This window comes from Engraulis encrasicolus, chromosome 18, assembly GCF_034702125.1.
Source record: "Engraulis encrasicolus isolate BLACKSEA-1 chromosome 18, IST_EnEncr_1.0, whole genome shotgun sequence".
Taxonomy (NCBI): Eukaryota; Metazoa; Chordata; class Actinopteri; order Clupeiformes; family Engraulidae; genus Engraulis; species Engraulis encrasicolus.
In genome coordinates, this window is record NC_085874.1 from 35,620,556 (window position 1) to 35,640,555 (window position 20,000).

Below are 20,000 nucleotides of genomic sequence, written 5' to 3' on the forward strand. Positions count from 1 at the left end.
ACTGACTTTAGATTCAACCCCAGAAAATGTCCCTTCAAATTTCCTCTTGTGCGTGCACACACTCTAGCATAGACCATCTATTATATTATTATATTATTATAGAAGGTGCGTGTGCGTGTGCGTGTGTGTGTGTGTGTGTGTGTGTGTGTGTGTGTGTGTGTGTGTGTGTGTGTGTGTGTGTGTGTGTGTGTGTGTGTGTGTGCGTGTGCGTGTGTGTGTGTGTGTGTGAGAAACCTGTGAGAAACCTGTGACTGTATGGCGATAGCAGCAACTACGCTAGGCAAAGATGTAGAGGATGAGATAAAGGCCTTTATAGAAATGGCCTTGCCCACGGTCAGTCCTCTGTTTGACTTTGTTGTGACCCTCTCTCATTCATTTGGTCCTTGTAGAGTTAGAGTTGGGACATTGGTCTCGGTCGATGGCGACAGGGGACCCAGGAGGGAACACTTTCCCACTATAGAGAGCGGTGCCACGTCTTTATCGACGCGGGGTGGAGGTTTAACGGGGAAAAGGCACTGTTTTAGCTGGGTGGCCATTGAGAGGCCATTGTATTTTCGTTCCTGTGTATCACTTCCCTGCGAGATTGTGGATTGTTTCAGGGAAACAATATGACGTGAAGGAATGGTGGTGGTGGTGGTGGTTGTGGGGGATTACCCTGAAATGCTCTCGTAAATCACTCTTTTACTCATAAATTTTACTCAGAGTACAGTCAGTGCTTCACGTCGTTAACTGCCTCGAAACGACACAAAACAGAAACATGCTTCGGCCATTTGTAATCCGTCTTGTCTTTCGCTGTTGCTCAAGTTGGAGCTGCGGGAGTTGGTCGGTTTCTAGTTGCAGCAAAGAGGAAAGGAAATGAAAGAAAGAAAGAAAGAAAGAAAAAGAAACAAACAAAAGACTCAGAAAAAAAACTTTGGCTCCCAAAAATAGACTCGCTTTGTTGTCGGCAGTCAAGCAGCAGCAGCAGCAGCAGCAGCAGCAGCAGTAGTGCTTGACAGGGCTAGGCCAGGCACCCCTTCCCTTCCCTTCCCTTCCACCCACCGTTCGCTTGCTCGCCCGCGTCGCTCACACCACTCCACTCCACTCCACTGGCTCCCTGGCTTTGGAAATACGACACCACCCTGGAGACGCTGGAAATTGACAAGTCTGAGCGGAGGCCATCCATCAGCCAGCTGTTTGAGTTTGAGAGCCCCGTGCTCTATCTAGTACAGGGCTTCCCAAACGTTGCCATGACGAGGCCCAATAGAGTCCAGCCAAGGCCCCCTTGATATGGGCAGTTCGACACTATTTTCCTGTGCACCCGGTTTCACAATTTGATGAAGTTGGTGCATTCCTCAATCCATTTAAGTACTTTTGTCTACTTAAGTTTTTCAATTTATTAAATTATTCATTTTATTTTGCTGTATTTCTCCTGCCAACCTGCCGCGGCCCCCCTGGCATCGCTTTGCGCCCCCCCAGGGGTCCCCGGCCCCCACTTTGAAAACCACTGCTCTAGAAAGACCAGGAACAACATACAGCTCCAGGCCTTTTTATTAGAATACCATGAAAAAGTTGATTTATTTCCATAATTCCATCAATAATGTTAAACTGTCATGGATTGTAGATTCATGGCCCAGTTTTTTAACTATTCCAATCATTATTTTTTTTTCTTTTTATATACGTTGGCCTTCCAGCTCAAAAAACCCATGAATTGGGGAATTCGCATTATTAGAATATTGTTATAAAATCACATTTTTCTTCATCAAAATTCGGGTCACATTAAATCAGTTGAAATTTAGTACTTTCTACATAACATGCAATGGTCAATACTTGGTTAGGACATTCTCTGTCTTCATAATGGCCATGATGCGTTTAACATTGAAGTCAATGGTAAAAACAGTGCATGGGAGTTATGGAAGCCCAGATATCCTTGATGCTTTGCTGTCAGCTGTTCTTGTTTGTTGACCTGGTGCCCCACACTTCCCTCTTCAATATACCCGAAGATTTCCATGCCACGTTTTGGTGTTAACTCACCAGTTTAATTCTAACTCAACAGAAATTAAACCCCTTTCATTTTCAATGGGGTTTCATTTCTGGTTATTTAGAATTAAACTGGTGAGTTAGCGCCAAAACGTGGCATGGAAATCTACAGGGTATATTGAAGAGTGAAGTGTGGGGTACCAGGTCAACAAACAAGAACAGCTGACAGCAAAGCATCAAGGATATCTGGGCTTCCATAACTGCCATGCACTGTTTTTCCATTGACTTCAATGTTAAACGCATCATGGCCATTATGAAGACAGAGAATGTCCTAACCAAGTATTGACCATTGCATGTTATGTAGAAAGTACCAAATTTCAACTGATATAATGTGACCCGAATTTTGATGAAGAAAAATTTGATTTTATAACAATATTCTAATAATGTGAATTCCCCAATTCATGGTTTTTTTTTAGCTGGAAGTCCAACGTATATAAAAATAAAAAAAATAATGATTGGAATAGTTAAAAAACTGGGCCATGAATCTACAATCCATGACAGTTTAACATTATTGATGGAATTATGGAAATAAATCAACTTTTTCATTGTATTCTAATAAAAAGGCCTGGAGCTGTAGTAAGCTTAGCTGCTGTGTGTGAGTATGTAGGACTTGACTGTCTGACAATGAGGACTGTGGGGAGATCCCAACCTGTACAGGGGTGAGTTTCTCAAAAGAGAAGTTGCTAGCCTGTTAGCAACTTCGGTAGTTACCAATGGGAAAATGCATTGAAAACAACTAAATAGCTAATGTAGTAAGCAACTTTGGTTTCGAGAAATCCACCCCAGGTGGGAATGATACACTGTTTCCAGTTGAATAATCCGTAGGCATTAAACCTCAAGGTATAAATTTCAATTAACATGTCTCGTACCAGTCACCTGTCTTGCTGCCTTGCCTTGTTAAAAAGGGAGCATGTGGCTAGAAGCCCCAATGTAGAAACCCCAATGAAACCCCTCGAGGCCCTTGAAGTTGTCTCATCCATCCCCTGATACAGCATAATTTAAATGTTACGCCGTTTCACATGAAATATGACTTGAAATATGACATGTGAAATCTTGGAAGTTGCTTAGTGGGGACCTAGTGAAGGTGGGGGTCTGTTGTAAAAGTGGCCACCTTCAGTATAGGCCTAAAGTGCAGGTGGAAATCCTGGTTTGTTTTCATAGTCACGGCCCTTGGAGGACTTAATAACATTTAAAGTGGCCCTTGAATGCAAACGGTTCCCCACCCCCCAGCCCAGCCTTATGGCAATGCATGCTGCTGTGCTGACCACCTGGAGATTACACCAGTGTCCCTTTTGTTAAAGAAAAACATGCATGATGATGGGGGAGAGCTGAAGGTGAGTTGGATGTGATGCCTTTGGTTGGTAGGAATGTCATCCAACACCTGTGAGATGGAGGGTAGATGGTGTGTGTGTGTGTGTGTGTGTATGTGTGTGTGTGTGTGTGTGTGTGTGTGTGTGTGTGTGTGTGTTTGTTTGTGTGGTGTGTGTGTGGTGGGGGGGTGGGTTGGTCGGGGCGGAGGGTTTTGCTGCACAGCAAGGGGTGGGAGTTTGCAAAAACAGCAGATGGAGACAAAGAGGCTGATCTCCCTTCTGTTCCCTTTTCTTTCATTTCACCCCTCCCTCTCTACTCACCACCCCCCCTCCTCTCTATTTTTCTTTCCTTCCCTCTCTCTTTCTCTTCTTCCAGTCTTCACCTCCCTTGCCTTGCACACGTGGGTCGAAGATCAGAGAAACGAATGGGCCCTCGCAATAGGCCTTTTCACTCAAAACGGTCTAGCTCAGTCTTTCTTTCTTTAAAAAGAAAAAAAAAAGATTTTTTGGTCTTTTCGACTTTATTGATGATAGGACAGTAGGAGAGGTTGACAGGAAGCGAATGGGGAGAAAGATGGGGATAGAGATGACCCGGATGACCAGGCCAGGAATCGAAACCTGGTTCACCAGCTTAAGCGGCGTACACGCACAAAGCTAGCTTTTCGCTTGCTCGCCTTTTAAAATATACGTTTTTTTTATATTCATTTTTTAATTTTTCAATTTATGATCATTCATATTCTGAGGGTTGTTGTGTTCCATGCAGTTTGTGTAATTTGTAGAGCCAGAAAAGAGCTTTCAAATAACACCACGGACATATTTTTGTGACTTAACCTACACGGACTGATATAATCAAGGCTGAATGCGTAGTGTCCTACCCTCATATGTGAACCTTTGCTAGTCTGTTTCTCCCTTAATATTGGTGTCAGATTCACACAAATGCAGTTCTGGTGTGCTACCTTGCTACTAAACAGGCACAGCAAGTATGATTGAAATCCGTTTCGGTCGAGTCCCAAAGTGTCTGATTTCATGTGAAATGACCCTATTCCAGTATTCCATGCTGTTGTATTGCTCACGCTACCCTTGACCAGTACCCGGTGATGCCACATTTTTCGACTAAGCCCTTTCCGAGATATGAGCTTTTCTAATGGGGGCAGTGTTTGTTTACATTTTAAAACAATTAACATAGGCCTACTCCAAATATTTTCCCAAAAGGTAACGCTGTTTGCTAGTTGTCTGCTGATGTTGTGTAACCTTTCGGATGTTTTTGGGAATAAATAAAAAAGTTTTTTTTTAAAATGTAAACAAAGCGCTGCACCCATTACAATGACCAAGATCTCGGAAAAGGCTGAAGAAGACAAAAAAAAACCCTCAGGTACTGACAAGTCCAGGGTAGTGTGAGCATTACAACTGCATGTTGAAATTGACTGAAGAACTGGTCCTTTAAGATCCACTGGTCTAACTCATGTTCACAAAACCATTCTCTCAAGTCTTCAAGTTTGTCAGGCTTGCCAGTCTGTCTCACCCTCAAGCACACGCGTCATGGCGTCCACCAGGCCCCGATGGTTTTCCGGGCGCTCCTTAATTAGTCCTTATTTGCTCCACGTCGGCACGCCCCCTCCCGGCCCCTCACAAAGCCATGGGTAGGCTGTTGGCCCCGACAAACAAACACACACTGATGTTGTAGCTTAGGCCTACTTCTCATTTAGGGCTGCTGTTTGGCTGCCATTAGGACAGGAGAGTTTATTATTGTTCTTGACTAGTGTTCTTTGTGTGTGTGAGTTTGTCCATGGTCTTCCTCAATATCTACGTACTTATTTCAGTGTTACTAGTCTTAAGCCTGGCTCAAACTACACTACTATCGCCCCGAATCTCGGCTGAAAACCCCCCTTACGACAATCGCTGGAACGTTATCCCCCAAGCGATTGTCGGGAAAGATTTCCTCGTCGCGGCCGAGGTTCTAAGATGGAACTTAAGCAGCTCAAAGAGTCGCCGATCGCAAATGGTAGAAATCAAACACTGTTTCATATTTGCGACTGGAAATAGAACGTCGGGCATTGTCTCGGTGGTTGGGAGCAGGGATCAGACTGACGGTTGCGATTCTCTTCCAGTGTGCAGTGCACCCCGACGTCAAAATCGGACACACAATCTGGTGTTGTGTAGTTTGAGCCTGGCTTTATGGTCTCACTGGCTTGAAGGGGAAGGTCATTCTGATGGTTACATTAGCATCTTCTTAACAACCTGCAGTCCTTCCCCACTGACCTGTTAGCAGTGCTGCAGTGCACATACATTAGGCAAGTCCAACTGGGTGATTCTCACGAAGCTAAAAAAATCAATGGCAATGAGGTTTTAATGGTTAAATATGACATGGATTCTTTTGATAATATACATTACTGTAGAGCAAGACGTGTACTTTCTGGTACACTAGTTCATTTTAAAAAATGTTATTTTTATTTTCCACTTTTTATGCATTTTATAGGCAAATTCTCATTACCGAAATGTGTCCCGACAAAATTTCTGGTCTTTGAATTAGGTTAAAACATAATAAAAAAAATTAAAATACGTAAATGACACTACAAGAGCGTTGGTCTATGTCTGAAGTTTCATTAAGTGTTCCTTGTTGGCAAATTAAATAATGAACACTAATGAATATGTCAAGAAAAGATCGTGTCCCCAAGTTTTTCTTCTCATTACCGCAATATATTTCAGAGCTACAATTAAAAGCCATCAGAATTTCAATATGAGCTGAAACTACCTACAATTGATGTGTACCAACAGGAGATTCAAGATGGCTACATGATTAGTCAGCCTTATTGTTTGTGCCTGTAAAATGTCACAATTTGTCTCAAAAATATGCAAATACGACAAAAGTGGTTCTCATTACCGAAATTAGTCAATATTTCAAAATGAAAAAGTTTTTTTCATTTTAAACTTGCTTGGTAATAGGGTATTCCTTTTCAGAATTCAACAATGGTCATGAATTAGCTATTTCATAATTACTCAAGTTACAGTTAGCATTATTGTGCTGAGCCATCTCATTACCGCAATACACATTCTCATTACCGCAATGTTTTAAGTACCTTTCGGTAATGAGGATTGTCAATTTCGGTAATGAGACTCTATGGTGATTTACATTTAGAATATATTTTCATGACATATATCCATTTCACTTTTTTTTATTTACATTTTTAAACATGCAACTGCAACCTTAAATACAAATTATATTTTTGCAGTATAAATATTGTCACTATGTCACTTAATTACAGTTAAAGCACTTACATTGCATCCATTTCGGGTTAAAATATGCAATTGTATTGAATCAATATTCGATATACAATATTGTAAGTAAACAAAGCAAAAGTAAATGCCTAACATATGCAATAGCTCTAATGGGGGTTTGTCTGTAAAAGTGATCATCGCCCCATACATTACATAAGCTAAATTGAGTGGTCATACAGGTGTTGTTCATAGACCATTTTTTCTGTTCTCATCCTTTCTGGCAAATGTTGTGGTGACATTTATATTTTGTCCCACCCTTGGAAGAACAACAATCGACTATGGGCCAGAAACCCTGTTGTGAAAGTTCATTGAGAGCAAGTAGCAACTTAATTCTTGCTCATATGTCAATCCATGAATCAATATTCCACCCTCGAAATGTGGTCCTTTAATGCAAAAAAAAAAAATCAAACTGCCTAGTGATGTCACCCAATGCAAAGGCAATGGCAAACAACGAACCCAGCACTCGCAGTGAAGTTGTCAGATTGCGTAGATGGCAAAAAGGGAACAAGTTGGGAGAAAATCGATCACTTCAAGTCCATGTGCTTTTCCAGAGATTGACAGATTTTTTTGCTTCCTGTGTTTGGTTGTCATACCCTAGTGGGTTTGAGTATTGAAGTATCCTTTTTTACTGACTTGACTTCCTTCCAAAATCTAAGTTTTGGATCCAATTTGATCATTGTTAAAGGGTGGCACAAAAGGCTTGGCATTTGAAATAGCAGTGAATAGGCCTATTTAGCGAATTCAGCAAGAAGTAGTTTTTAGAATATTTCAATCAAAACTAGTAAGAAGAATCATTTGGAGGAATGCTCTAGTTGCCTTTCCCAAATTAGAAACTCCTCATGCATGTTTTTTGCAGCCTTTAGGAAGGTTTCAGCCCCCATACTCTGATCCTTAAGCCATGCTCAAACACCCATGTACCCATCTTTTAGTCATGCTGTGAGTTCTTGATGTCCTGAGTAAGTGGAAAGGTAACGGGATCAAAACAGCCTCAAAATGCACTTGCACTGATTTAGCTGAAAATGCCATTAACAGCAATTCAAAATTCCAAGTCTATTGTGCCACCTTTTGACAAGTATCAAACATGCTAGAAAATGAAAAGGAAGTTAGGGTATTTTCAAAGGAACAATACTGCAAGAGAAGAGCAGGATTTTGCAACGTTTTAATTTTGTTTTTTCATGCACCCTATACTAATTATGGGCATGTCTGATATTGTCCTGAAAACCAACACTTTTTCTTTTTAAAAAATGTGAGTGAAGTGAAAGCCCACTTGGGAAACTACAACTCCCATTGTCATGATCCAGCGCTCCACAGCACACACATGAACACTGCACATTGCACACAACAGAATGGTAGTTTATGCCTCACCCGCATTTATGCCTCATCCCCAATAAGCGCCCCGAACGGGAGCATACCATGCTCAGGGTACCTCAGTCATGGAGGAGGATGGGGGAGATCACTGGCGGGTCACGGAATCGGGAGTCAGATCCTGACTGCCATTAGTGTGCAATTTGCAACTCAAACAGTTAGTGGTGTTTCAGTGATAATTTCATAACACATAACGTTCATAGTGAATTCCGGCTTTGGTCCGGACAGTATTATGGTGAACTGTACCGAAAATGTACCGAACTGTGACCCCTAAAAATCAAGTGTACCGAACCGGCATACCATACAACCTACTCTATTCCAGCTCCTGTTCCTTCTACTTCCTACTTCCTAGTTGCCGGTTTCGCGCCGAGTCAGAAAAAAAGTCCAGTGCACGACCTCGCACTGCGACATGATTTCCCTTCTCATAACAGATTTAGATTTCTGGTCCACTATAAATTTTTGGCTGGAGAGATCAGTGGTGAGTTGTGATATCATATTCAGGGTGGGGATGAGGAGTGGGATGTATGCGCTTCATTGGGTCATCAGGTGGCTACCCTCCGGTGTTTTGATGAATGGAAAACTAAAACTATAACTATAACTATAAAGGGCAGTCATGGGTGAGCGGTTAGGCTCAGACTTGCATCCCAGAGGTTGCCGGTTCGACTCCCGACCTGCCAGGTTGGTGGGGGAGTAATCAACCAGTGCTCTCCCCCATCCTCCTCCATGACTGAGGTACCCTGAGCAATGGTACCATCCCACCGCACTGCTCCCCATGGGGCACCACTGAGGCTGCCCCCTTGCACGGTGAGCATAAATGCAATTTCATTGTGTGCAGTATATGCAGTGTTCACTTGTGTGCTGTGGAGTGTTGTGTCACAATGACAATGGGAGTTTCCCAATGGGCTTTCTTACTCAGAGTGCACCCCTTGGCCTTCACCCCTTGTACTATGATGTTACTTTGGTGCCCAGGAGGGGCCTCGCCTATTCACCTACTGCAGGGGTGGGGAGCCTTTTTCATTCGAGGGGCCTCTTCAAATTCATCCGAGGGCCGTAAAAGTTCTCAGAGAGCCGTACTAATAAAACAAACTAGGATTTCCCCCAGCACTTTAGGCCTATATTGAAGGCAGCCACCTTTAAAACAGACCCCACCTTCTCTAGTTCCCCTGAATATAACTTAATTGTATTGCAAATGTATTTTCTAAGATTCCTTTACAAAATGTGTCATATTTGGTTAAGTCTTGAATCCCAATATCCTTCAGTAGCTTAATGAATGGTTTTATATAGAATATATTTATCATCTTATTAGGTGTCATTTGATTAGTTCTGCCCTGGAGGCTCTGTCGTTGTGCTAATAATAATAACCAATAACACATTTACTAATATTTGGCTTTAGTTCAATTTATTTCTCCTTATTCTCATTACCGAAAACTCATTCTCATTACCGAAACATATCCTCATTACCGAAATGAGCACTTAATTGGAAAAAAAAAAGTACTAAAGGAAAACTGTATTCATGTATATTTTTTTATGAACACAGTACCTTTCATGTTTCTTTCACTTCAGTATATTTTTGGACCGAAATTGTAGGTTTTTACTGATGTATTCTGAAATTAAAGAGGAAAACAAATGATCCTATTGCGGTAATGAGGTAAAATGGTAAAATTCTTAAACTAAAATAATAAGAAAAAAACTTTTTTGAGTGTTTTATGTAGCCCCTAGTACAACTATCAATATTCAATGAACACAACTGTTAGAACAATTAAGTGTCCTAATACATTTCATGAAAGAAAAAAATTGCGGTAATGAGCATTTTAGCAGACATGGACCTATAAAACGTTAAAAAATGTGTTTTAAAAAGTTGTCAGGTAAGTTGATATTATTGTGCTTAGTAACTGTACACTTTGATGTAACTGATTCAAAAAGAAATTCAACCAAAAAAGCATTTTGAAAAAATGGTTGTCAAAACACCTTTGTTGCACGTTTCGTGAGAATCACCCAACTGTGCATATGTTGTCACTCTCTCACCTCCACACATACCCCATCTCTCTCTCGCTCGCTCTCTCTCTCTCTCTCTCTCTCTCTCTCTCTCTCTCTCTCTCTCTCTGTCTATTTTATCTCTCTCTCTCACCCCCCTCACACATGCACACGCTCTCTCACTTTCTCCCCAATACACACGCATGCACGCACACACGCACACACACGCACACACGCACACACACGCACACACAGATGAATAAATGCATTGCCACAGCACCTGATTGCTGGGTGGGTAGGAAAGTCGCTGTAGCGAGTGATGTGATCTAAATCCCTGTAAGTCTCTGTGAGGGAGCACTTGGTGGGAATGAACCATTGACCCCACCCCCACCCCCTACCCCAATTGGTTGTCAGCGGCCGGCCACATCGTGCACAGCTAAATTGAATTCTGTCCAGCTGCCATAGCATTATCAACTCCCTGGCCATCGGTAATTAGACTTTAAGCACCCTGAAAGAACACGACTCACTCCCCTCCCATCCCCACCCTCCAACCACACCCACCTTCAAACTCCCATTCAATTGCCTGGGCCTTTAGTTCATGCAAAGGGTGAAGTGTGTGTGTGTGTGTGTGTGTGTGTGTGTGTGTGTGTGTGCGTGTGTGCGTGTGCGTGTGTGAGGGGGCAAGAGACCACATTAATTTGAAGGGTTTTTTTGCGGTGTGATGTGGTGTCCTATGGTGTGATGTGGTGTGCTGTGGTGTATTCTCTGGTGGGTTCTTCCACCCTGCCCGGCCTCACCCTAGTACCACAGTGAGCCCACCCTCTGAACCCTGTCCCTCTGCATTGTAATCCTTGGATCACAGTCCCCCCGGGGGCCTTTTACGTTTTCTCTTTCTTTCTTTCTTTTTTTTTCGCACACACTCACCAAGCATCCCTGAGAGAGCATTTCACGGCCATCTGGGAACAGCCTTGGCGTCCCTGGAATATAAAGAAAAAGGGGACAAAAATGAAAGACAGAAAATATGATACGATACGATTAGACTTTATTGTCAGTTTTCACTGAAATTAATTTTGCATCCCCTCGTTTAAGACGGACATACACATAACATAACATCACAAGACAAAAAACAGAAGACACAGGCCTGCCTATATACAGAAGAAGAAGAAGAAAAATCTGAAACGAAAACGCCATTTCAGCAGCTTTGCCTGCCTCCAGGCTAGGTTTCACTTGGTGCAAAAGTATGATGTTGCCAATTCATCCCCACCTTGCCTCGTGACGGCTGGGCGTTGGCTTTTGATGACAGACTGATGGAGCAGGAGGATTCCCCCTCACCAGGGCTGCACTGGGATGAAAAAGCAGGCCGGGCATTTTCAGTCAAGACTGGTCCGCCAGGCATTGAGAGAGACAATGAAGCCCATGACAACAGTTTAAGTTATCTATTACAAGCTATTTTGACCACAACAACCGAAATTAATGTTCAATTCTGACTTGGAGATCAGCTGTAGCGACATGAGGACTGATACTGCTGTATTGAGGGGAGGAACAGGCCAAAAGCATCAACAGTCCACCGGGGAAATGTATGCCTTATGGCCAATCCAGTCATGTCCTTCACTTGAGAAGAGTAGGGTTGGAGTCGCTTTTACTGACAGGGTATTGACCTCTCTCTGTCTTGCTTCGGTAAGTGGGTGGGTGGAAGGCATTCAGTGATGTGTAGGGTTTCTTCACGCCTTTTTTCCACGTCTGTCAGCATCTGGCTTTTCCTTTTCTTTTTAAAGAAGAACTCCCCGGTTTAGGCATCAGTGACACCCTTTTTTCGTTGGAACTTACCTGGAACTACTTCACTCAGGTGTGTGTGCGTGTGTGTGCGTGTGTGTGCGTGTGTGTGCGTGTGTGTGTGTGCGCGCGCGCACACATGCCTTTATGGAGCAGAGAGATCAGTCATTTCCTAACGCACAGACAGACAGAGGCCTGCATGTCGTCGAAGCGTTGCCTCCTGCCTTTGATCCGCACTCGTGTGTCCTCCAGACCTGTTGAAGCGTAGAAGAAGAAGAAGAAGAAGCTCCAGCAGGAGCAACAGCAGCCAAATGGAGCTCATCTCATCTTCAGTGGATCTCGTCCTCTCCTGTTACCTGTGTGCTACCTGTTACCTACCTGAGTAAACTCTGGTGAAGGAAGGGGGAAGGGGGAGGGGTGATGTGCGCTGCAAACAAACAGGTCAGTTGTCCCGGGCCCATGGAAGTAGATGTGTGGGGTCAAAGATGGGTTTTTCTGCTCAGAGACTTCGTCAAGTGGTGCAAGGACATCTAAATGCCCATATAAATTAATCAGTAATTGGCGGTTTATATGCTGCAATGAATATGCATGGGATGGAGAAGGGGGAGGGGGAGGGGTGGTGCGCTGCGCTGCAAAGAGGTCAGTTGTCTCAGGCCCATGGAGGAGATGTGTGGGGTCAGACGTCAAGTGGCGCCCATAAATTAATCAGTAATTGGTGGTTGATATGCTGCAATGCATATATGCTTCTTAGAAAAAATCCACACGATGGTGGCTCTTTGCAGGCCTTTGTTTAGTAGAAGTATAAGTACTGTTATTGATGAAAGTGCAAAACGCTTCCAACCTTGTAATATGCTATTAGTGTTGTTACATCCACAAAAGTACCGTACTCTTCCTCTACTTCATACATCTCAGGCCAAGGGAGGGAGTCAGAATTGGGCCCCCATTGCATTATATGTTCTGAGAGGGGGGCCCTTAAAGAGGATTTTGTCCCGGGCCCAGTCAATGCTGCCAGCGGCCCTGGTGGAGGCCGCGGGCCAGGAGTGATGACGGACCATGACGAGGAGGAGGAGGAGGAGGAGGAGTAGGAGAGCACGGGACACGCTCACTGACTCACTTAGGAAGCTGCCCTTGCTAGTCTGGGCAACCATACACTGCAACCATATACACACAGCACACGCAGCACACACACTACACACATACACCTATGTTTGCCCCTCGTTAAAAGGTGTTTTTTTTCAGAAGTGCCTGCGTGTGTGTGCGTGCGTGCGTGCGTGCGTGCGTGCGTGCGTGCGTGCGTGTGTGTGTGTGTTCGTGTGTGTGTGTGTGTGTGTGTGTGTGTGTGTTCGTGTGTGGAACTGAAGAGAATTGAGACCTTCTTGAACCTCCTTGAACCTTTTTATTATGTGTCAACCGTATTACCCCCTAGAAATAGAACGAAGGTGAGCGAAAGGGGTAGTGTGTGTGAGTGTGTGTGTGTGTGTATATGTATCGGGGTGGTGGTGGTGGGGGGGGGGGGGGTGTTTAAACTGCGACTGTGAGCAGTTATGAGGAAAATTGCACATTATTGTAGCTGCCTGTCATTATGATTAATGTACTCTGTGGCATAGTAATAAGTCAAAGATGAAAGGCCTTTTCTCGATCCCGAACGTGATACAGCACTGTTCTCAATACAGTAATTCTTCGGCTCCAGTCAATCTTAGCTATTTTTTTCCATTTGTGCTTGATGTGGCATAGCCTGACTGTCATCGACGTTCAAATCTCTTCGAGATTTGGTCTGACCAAGAGCAATACAATTAACGTTTCCCAAACGGCGTGGTTGACCTGCCTCCCTTGGTTTGCTTATGGTTGTTTGCTTATCGACAAAGTGGGAGGAGTTCCCGTATTTGCGGGAACTCAGAAAGTACTTGCATTGCTCTTGACCTGACTAGTTGCAACGCTGAAAGTGTTGCGTCACTTGGAGGGCACAGCCTGGAAAGATGTGGCAGACTCGTGTATTAGTAGTCAAGTCAAGTGTACTTTGTCAAAAATCCATGTAACAGGTTTAGCACAGAAGTGAGAAATTGCGTTTGACCAGTCTCCAATGTGCAGTTCAACTAAAACATTTAAATTAGACGTTGACAATAATATCTCTCTCACACACACTCACACACAACTAACCTACTCGTACATAAATTTACAATTCTTAGTAGTCATGCACCCTGTAATGCGTTTGGATATTGCAAACCCATTGTAAGTGCTTGCTTGACCCTCTTCACGTCATGTTCATAATATGGAATATTTTTTGGGACATATCACACTTGCCTTTTTCTCTCTGCTTCTTCTTCTTTAGTAAAAGCAATTGATTGCCGATAAAGGTCACAGTCGCAGGCCTGATAATGGAGTTCGGCGGGTGATCAATCGATATAAAAGTACTTACTGAAGGCTGTTTTAATTCACCTTGGGGTCGATCTTCATTCCCCTCTCTTTCTTCTCTCTTGGGATTTGCCATCATGTCTAATCTATTCACTCTAATATTTCCCCTGTGCCTTCTAAGCGCTGAGTTTTTGTCAGTCCCCCTCCCATGTGGTTTTGGGAATGAAATCGTCCCAGTGTTTCCCGCAGACTTTTTCGGTAACAAGGTAACGCAGGGTGAGATGGTATCAGGGACATGCCACTGTCATGTTTGGAAAGGCTCGGCTTGCGTTGTGCAGTTGTGATGTGATCTATCTTGAAAAACTATTAATGTGTGCACATTTCTGTTGCAGCAACTTTAGAAATTAAACACAGACAAAACATATGAATCTTTTCAGCGGTCCAAGTCAAGGTGGTGGATATTTGCTGTCAAGGCCTTAACTATAAAGTGCTGGGGGAACCCTTCCCCCTTTTTGCCTGATTTTTCCTTTGCGGATCAGCTCTACTAGTATCACATAGGATTTCTATGAAAGTCCCATGCAGACCATCCTTGAGGGTAGAGAGATGAGATGGGAGAGCTCAGGCCGGCTTCCAAAAGGGAAAGCCTTGCTTTTTTACAGTGCAGTACAGTACAAGCTGTGGCTCTTTACTAACCTTGGCAGTTGTCCATGCAGAGTCTGCAGGTCTCTATGAAAGTGTCCGCTGAGGTTGTTGTAGGTAATTGGGTGCGAATCGAACCCTCATGCATATGCAAGGCAAGGCCCACCTCCACAACTATGCTGTCAAGTACATGCTTGTTAAGGAATGCGGTCTCCTCTTATCCACATTTCGCAATGCGTCTTCTGTGGAGAAAAGACGTTTTTTTTTTCTTCTTCTTCTTCTTCTTACACCTACACAGATATGGTGAAATGATTTAAAGAGTTGATGTGGGTACATTTTCCGCTCCATAATACCCTCGAGAGTTTTTTTTAATCATCTTTTATTGTGGTTCCCTGCTTATTTACTGGCCACTACTGTCTTGGATGTCATGGATACTGTCATGTGATATTTTATAAATCAATTTTTGAAGTGTAACAAACAAAGCCCTCAAATACATACTGTACAATGATCTGAAAAATATCTTTCTCTTTTGGAAATATAAGGAAGGCAAACATATTGGGTTGAAATGAAAATTATGCAGTTACCTTTTGAAACAGCATTTTTGTTATTGCTGCATGGCTTATGATCTTGGAATGCTTTGAAAAGTTGAGCAATATTCTTAACCTTTGAAAACATGCTACACAATCTTGTAACAATCACCTGCAAAGACCGTTTTTCTTTGTTTGACCTGTGCACAAAAAGAAATTGACAGTGACTTGACCCTTGAATTAGCGGCATGACATAGATGATATGCATGTTTCAGCATTCAACATGAACTATAGCCTATGTTAAAGAGGTGTGTGTGCGTGCGCGCCCTTTTTTGGCGGAGAGGCAAGAAGGTGTCAGCGCTGCTATCATTACCTCCCCTCCCCTCGCCCCCCACCTTTTCTCACTCCCTCCAAAACTGTCTCATTTTCGAGCCAAAAAGCTGTGTACGGGCCATTAGCCCAGGTGGCCGTGTGTCCCTAGTGCAAACATGACCCCGCTGCCCCCTCCACGGCCGGCCACACTCCAATTCCTGCCCGCCACCACCCTCCCATGCCGCCACGCTCCTTTTTCTTCTCCTCAGGCCGTTATGCGCGGACACTTCCACCGCGCTCGTTAAGTGCGTTAGCGCCTTCCAGTTAATCATGCACCTTAGCCATTAGCTGGGGTCTTTGTTTCTCATTAACCAATGTAGCTAGCTTAGCCTAGCGGGCCTCGAGCCTCTGCCTGCTTGATAGTCAAACTGGGACCAGAAAAAAAGCACCTAGGCATTTTTGGCTTAAACTAGCACATACAAGTCGTTTTTATTGAAAATAGACCAATGGGATTTCTTTTTTTTGTTTGTTTCTCCCTGGCTGCGCACAACTCTACCTCTGATTGTTGGAAACCGCTGTCAGTATAAAAAAATGTCTCACACATGTTTAGCTACCAGTATCTTGCTCCTCCTCACAACACCATGTTTATAAACAACAACAAAAAACATGTATACTGTAGCCCAGTCCTAAACAAACAAACAAAACTGTCTGCCGCCCACCAAGAAAATTCCCTGTATGCCAGACGACTGGTACAGCCCTGGTAGTCAGGCAAGTGACGCCTGGGTCGTCGGAGCATGAGGAATGGGTTGCATTTTTTGAATGCCGGCGTGATGTGGTGCGCGGCGTGTTGCAGTGCAGTGCGGTGTGGTGCAGTGAAGCTTTCTGGAAGCGGCTTCTGAGAAACGGGGGATGGCATTGTATGTGGTCTCGACTGACTGCAGCACAGCCATCTGTGTCCGCTGCCAGGGTAGCAGACATCATCTAGTTCGACATCACCTGAATTCTGTCCCCTGTTCTGTGTCTGGCTTGGATCTTCCTTCAGCACGGCTGGATTAGGATAAAATAATAATAATAAAAAAAAAACGGCATGGGCTTTTTTGGCCTCGACCGACCCCAGTTTGACTTGCAGTTTGGCTGGTAGAAAAGACCTACTTACTAGCCACGTTGACCCATTAGTGAGAGTGTGTTTGGCTTATAAGATTAATGGGAACACTTTACTTGATGCCGGCGTCATACGTATGACATAACGGTGTCATAACATTGTCATAATGCAGTCATGCATGTGTCATAAACATTATGTCAATGTCATAAACATTGTATGACTTTGTCTTTAGGTGAAATTCGGTTATGACAAAGACAGGCCTAACGATGTCAACTTTTCATGGCCATAAAGCGTTTATGACATTGGCAATATGACTTGTATGTTTATGACTTGTTCATGACACTATTATGACACTCTTATGTCATACATATGACGCCGGCGTCAAGTAAGGTGTTACCAGATTAATATCTACTAGCCATTTTAACTGCTGATGAAAAATGGTAATTTAGAGCCTTGATACACAGGCCACTTTCATACTTGGCTCGGTCCACTGTCCATTTTGAAGATGGAACAATAGGCTGTCACTTCTAAACAGTGGGACCCAGAGGGAAAAAACAAGAAGATAATAACAACATCGTCCCCTGAAGACATGTGGCCCACTGGGAAAATGCCCTATATGCTAGATCGCCAGTGCAGGCCTATCCACCAGTGATTTGTGTGATTGTGTGCGTGCTCGTGTTACCAATCTAAAGCCTGTCTTTGATCAGAAGAGTCAATACATGGCAGAAGTTGCTGGTACTTAACGAGCCACAAGATGTATGAGTTTGTAGCACCTCAGTGCTTAAGTGCAGGGTTGCCAGATGAGGCTGCTTATTTACAGCCCAAAAAATGCTCAAAACCCACCTGGAAGCACTAGATCCCGCCAAATTCTATTGATTTCTATGGGCATAAATTGGACGGTTTTTACTTTTTAGTGCCATTTTTACCCGCAGACGGCCATCCTAAGCAGCCCAATTGGGCGGGAAAACGCCCAATCTGGCAACACTGATTAGGGGCTTGTGTGTGTGTGTGTGTGTGTGTGTGTGTGTGTGTGTGTGTGTGTGTGTGTGTGTGAGTGTGTCAGGGCCGGCCCAAGCCTTTATGGGGCCCTAAGCAAAATTTCATCTGGGGCCCTCCCACACCACCACCCACTCGGCATCAGATGCTTCATAAGCTTCATTTACTTGCACGAGCGAGGGGTAGGATCTAAGGACATAGGTAGGCTGTCTGTAGATTGTAGGTTTTTTTTTTTTTTTTAAGTGGTAGGCCTACATGAAAAATGACGTTGTACCCACCGTCATTGAGGTATCTCCCGATATATAATGGCTCCTATTACCATTGTGATAGTAAGTGGTACATGAGAAAGAAATATATGACTAAGGAAAATGGTGGAGAGTTCCTTTCTTCCTGGAATCTGCTGCTCACTGGGAGCCCCTGGTCGCGTGGGGGCCCTAAGCCATCGCATAGTTTGCTTATGCTTCGGGCTGGCCCGAGTGTGTTCGTGTGCCTGTGTGTGTGTGTGTGCACCCCCGCAAACCTACAGTTGGCAGAAGAGTTTTCAGCCCCAGGTTTGCCAGTCAGCCAGTCAGTTCTTGTGAATGTTTTGCTTGAAGTGTTTTGCATTTTGGTTCATGCTCCTGGGCAAAGGTGATTAGGTTTTTTTGTGTTTTTTTCCCACAAAACACAATATGCACAGCATGACACAGCACAACATTACTTCTCCTCCACTGTAAATCCCCCATTACTGTTCTCACCAACAAAAAAAATCTTAAAGACTTCTCGTTATTTGTGGTTATGTTCCAAGGTCCATTTAGTCAATGATGGAGGAAATTATTTCTTGTTAACATGTTATGATTTGAATGGGTGTATGAGTTAATATGGCCAACATCACAACTTGGGTAACTAACTAATAACACAATGCCCGGTAAATAAACAAACGGCACTGTGGCAAAAAATATCATGATTTATTCTCCTCATAGCATGCTTTGTCGACTTTAGTGGTTCATAAATTGTATATAACCTATTCCACAATTTGGCTTTATTTGATTCGTGTCCAGACTGGCATGATAAAAAGGCGTGTTACCAATGTGCTAGTCAGTGCATTCTGCGTATTGGTCCTTTTCTTGTTAAGCCGTGGAGGGCAACGCCTCACCAAACTTTTCACGCAGGCTAGCCAAATTTCTGTTACTAGATGACAAACTGCTAAGCTGTGCCCTGACCACAACCATCCCTAAGCCTAACCTGTCAGTAAAGCAATATTTCTGCAGTTATGCTTTTCAAGTATAATAGGTAGCAGGCTTCACTCAGGTTTCTTGATAACTTTTAAGGGTGGTGGCCCAAATAAATACTTAGAATCAAAGAAAAGGGAGGCGCACCTTGCATCAGTTTTTCTTTATTTTTGTGCACAGACGCGTTTCGGCGTGTGCCTTCCACACGCCGAAACGCGTCTGTGCACAAAAATAAAGAAAAATTGATGCAAGGTGCGCCCACCTTTTCTTTGATGCAGTTATGCTTTTGCCATTAACAGCGAAACAAGCTAGCGAGACATGCAAAGTTGTGGTGCTCACACGCGAATGCGGTAAAAATCCGTGTCGTTTTTTTATATGCATCGTCATGATGCCATGTTGCCGTGCCGTATCAACAGTTGGCCATAACCAAACGATCCCCCATACCATCCCCATAACATTGATGTTATGAATATAGTTTTTATCAACCACCTCACCCCAATCCGGAGCCAACCTTGTACATTTGCCCAAGACAGATCATTGTGATTGTGAAAACTGAAAGAAAAGTCTGCGACACCTGGTGTCGCTGACTTTTCTTTCAGTTTTCATTGAGACGGATGTGCGTGTTTTTCTCTTTTTGACTTAAATCATTGTGATTGACCTGTTTTTTATTACGACCTCAATTTGCTATCAATAAATCACCCAGGCCCTGCCCTGTCTTAAGGAAAGTGACTGCTGTCCTGCTTTCTGCGTGTGCCAGTATTTGCCTACTGGAGGAATACTGCCAGACTGCCAGACTGCCAAAGCCTTGCAATGCTACAACTTCCCTACACAAACCTTGTTATGTACCCTACACACACACACACACACACACACACACACACACACACACACACACACACACACACACACACACACACACACACACACACACACTCTGTCTGTCTGTCTCTCTCTCTCTCTCTCTCTCTCTCTCTCTCTCTCTCTCTCTCTCTCTCTCTCTCTCTCTCTAAAACCTAATGGACTGGTATGGTCTATCTCAAAAGTTGGTGTGCTCTCAGTCTGACTGGAGAAGACTGGCACTCTGATGTTGGCTTTTAAAGGTCATGCCCATGACATCAACAACAGCCTTTTGACAGTCTCGTTG

At 43.7% G+C, this 20,000-nt stretch overlaps 1 protein-coding gene across 1 annotated transcript in view; it reads left to right on the forward strand.

Annotated features, from left to right (window-relative positions):
* nudt14 (nudix (nucleoside diphosphate linked moiety X)-type motif 14) overlaps positions 1 to 20,000 on the forward strand; it is a 77,215-nt gene that overhangs the window by 12,778 nt on the left and 44,437 nt on the right. The gene's annotated exons all lie outside the window — the stretch shown is intronic.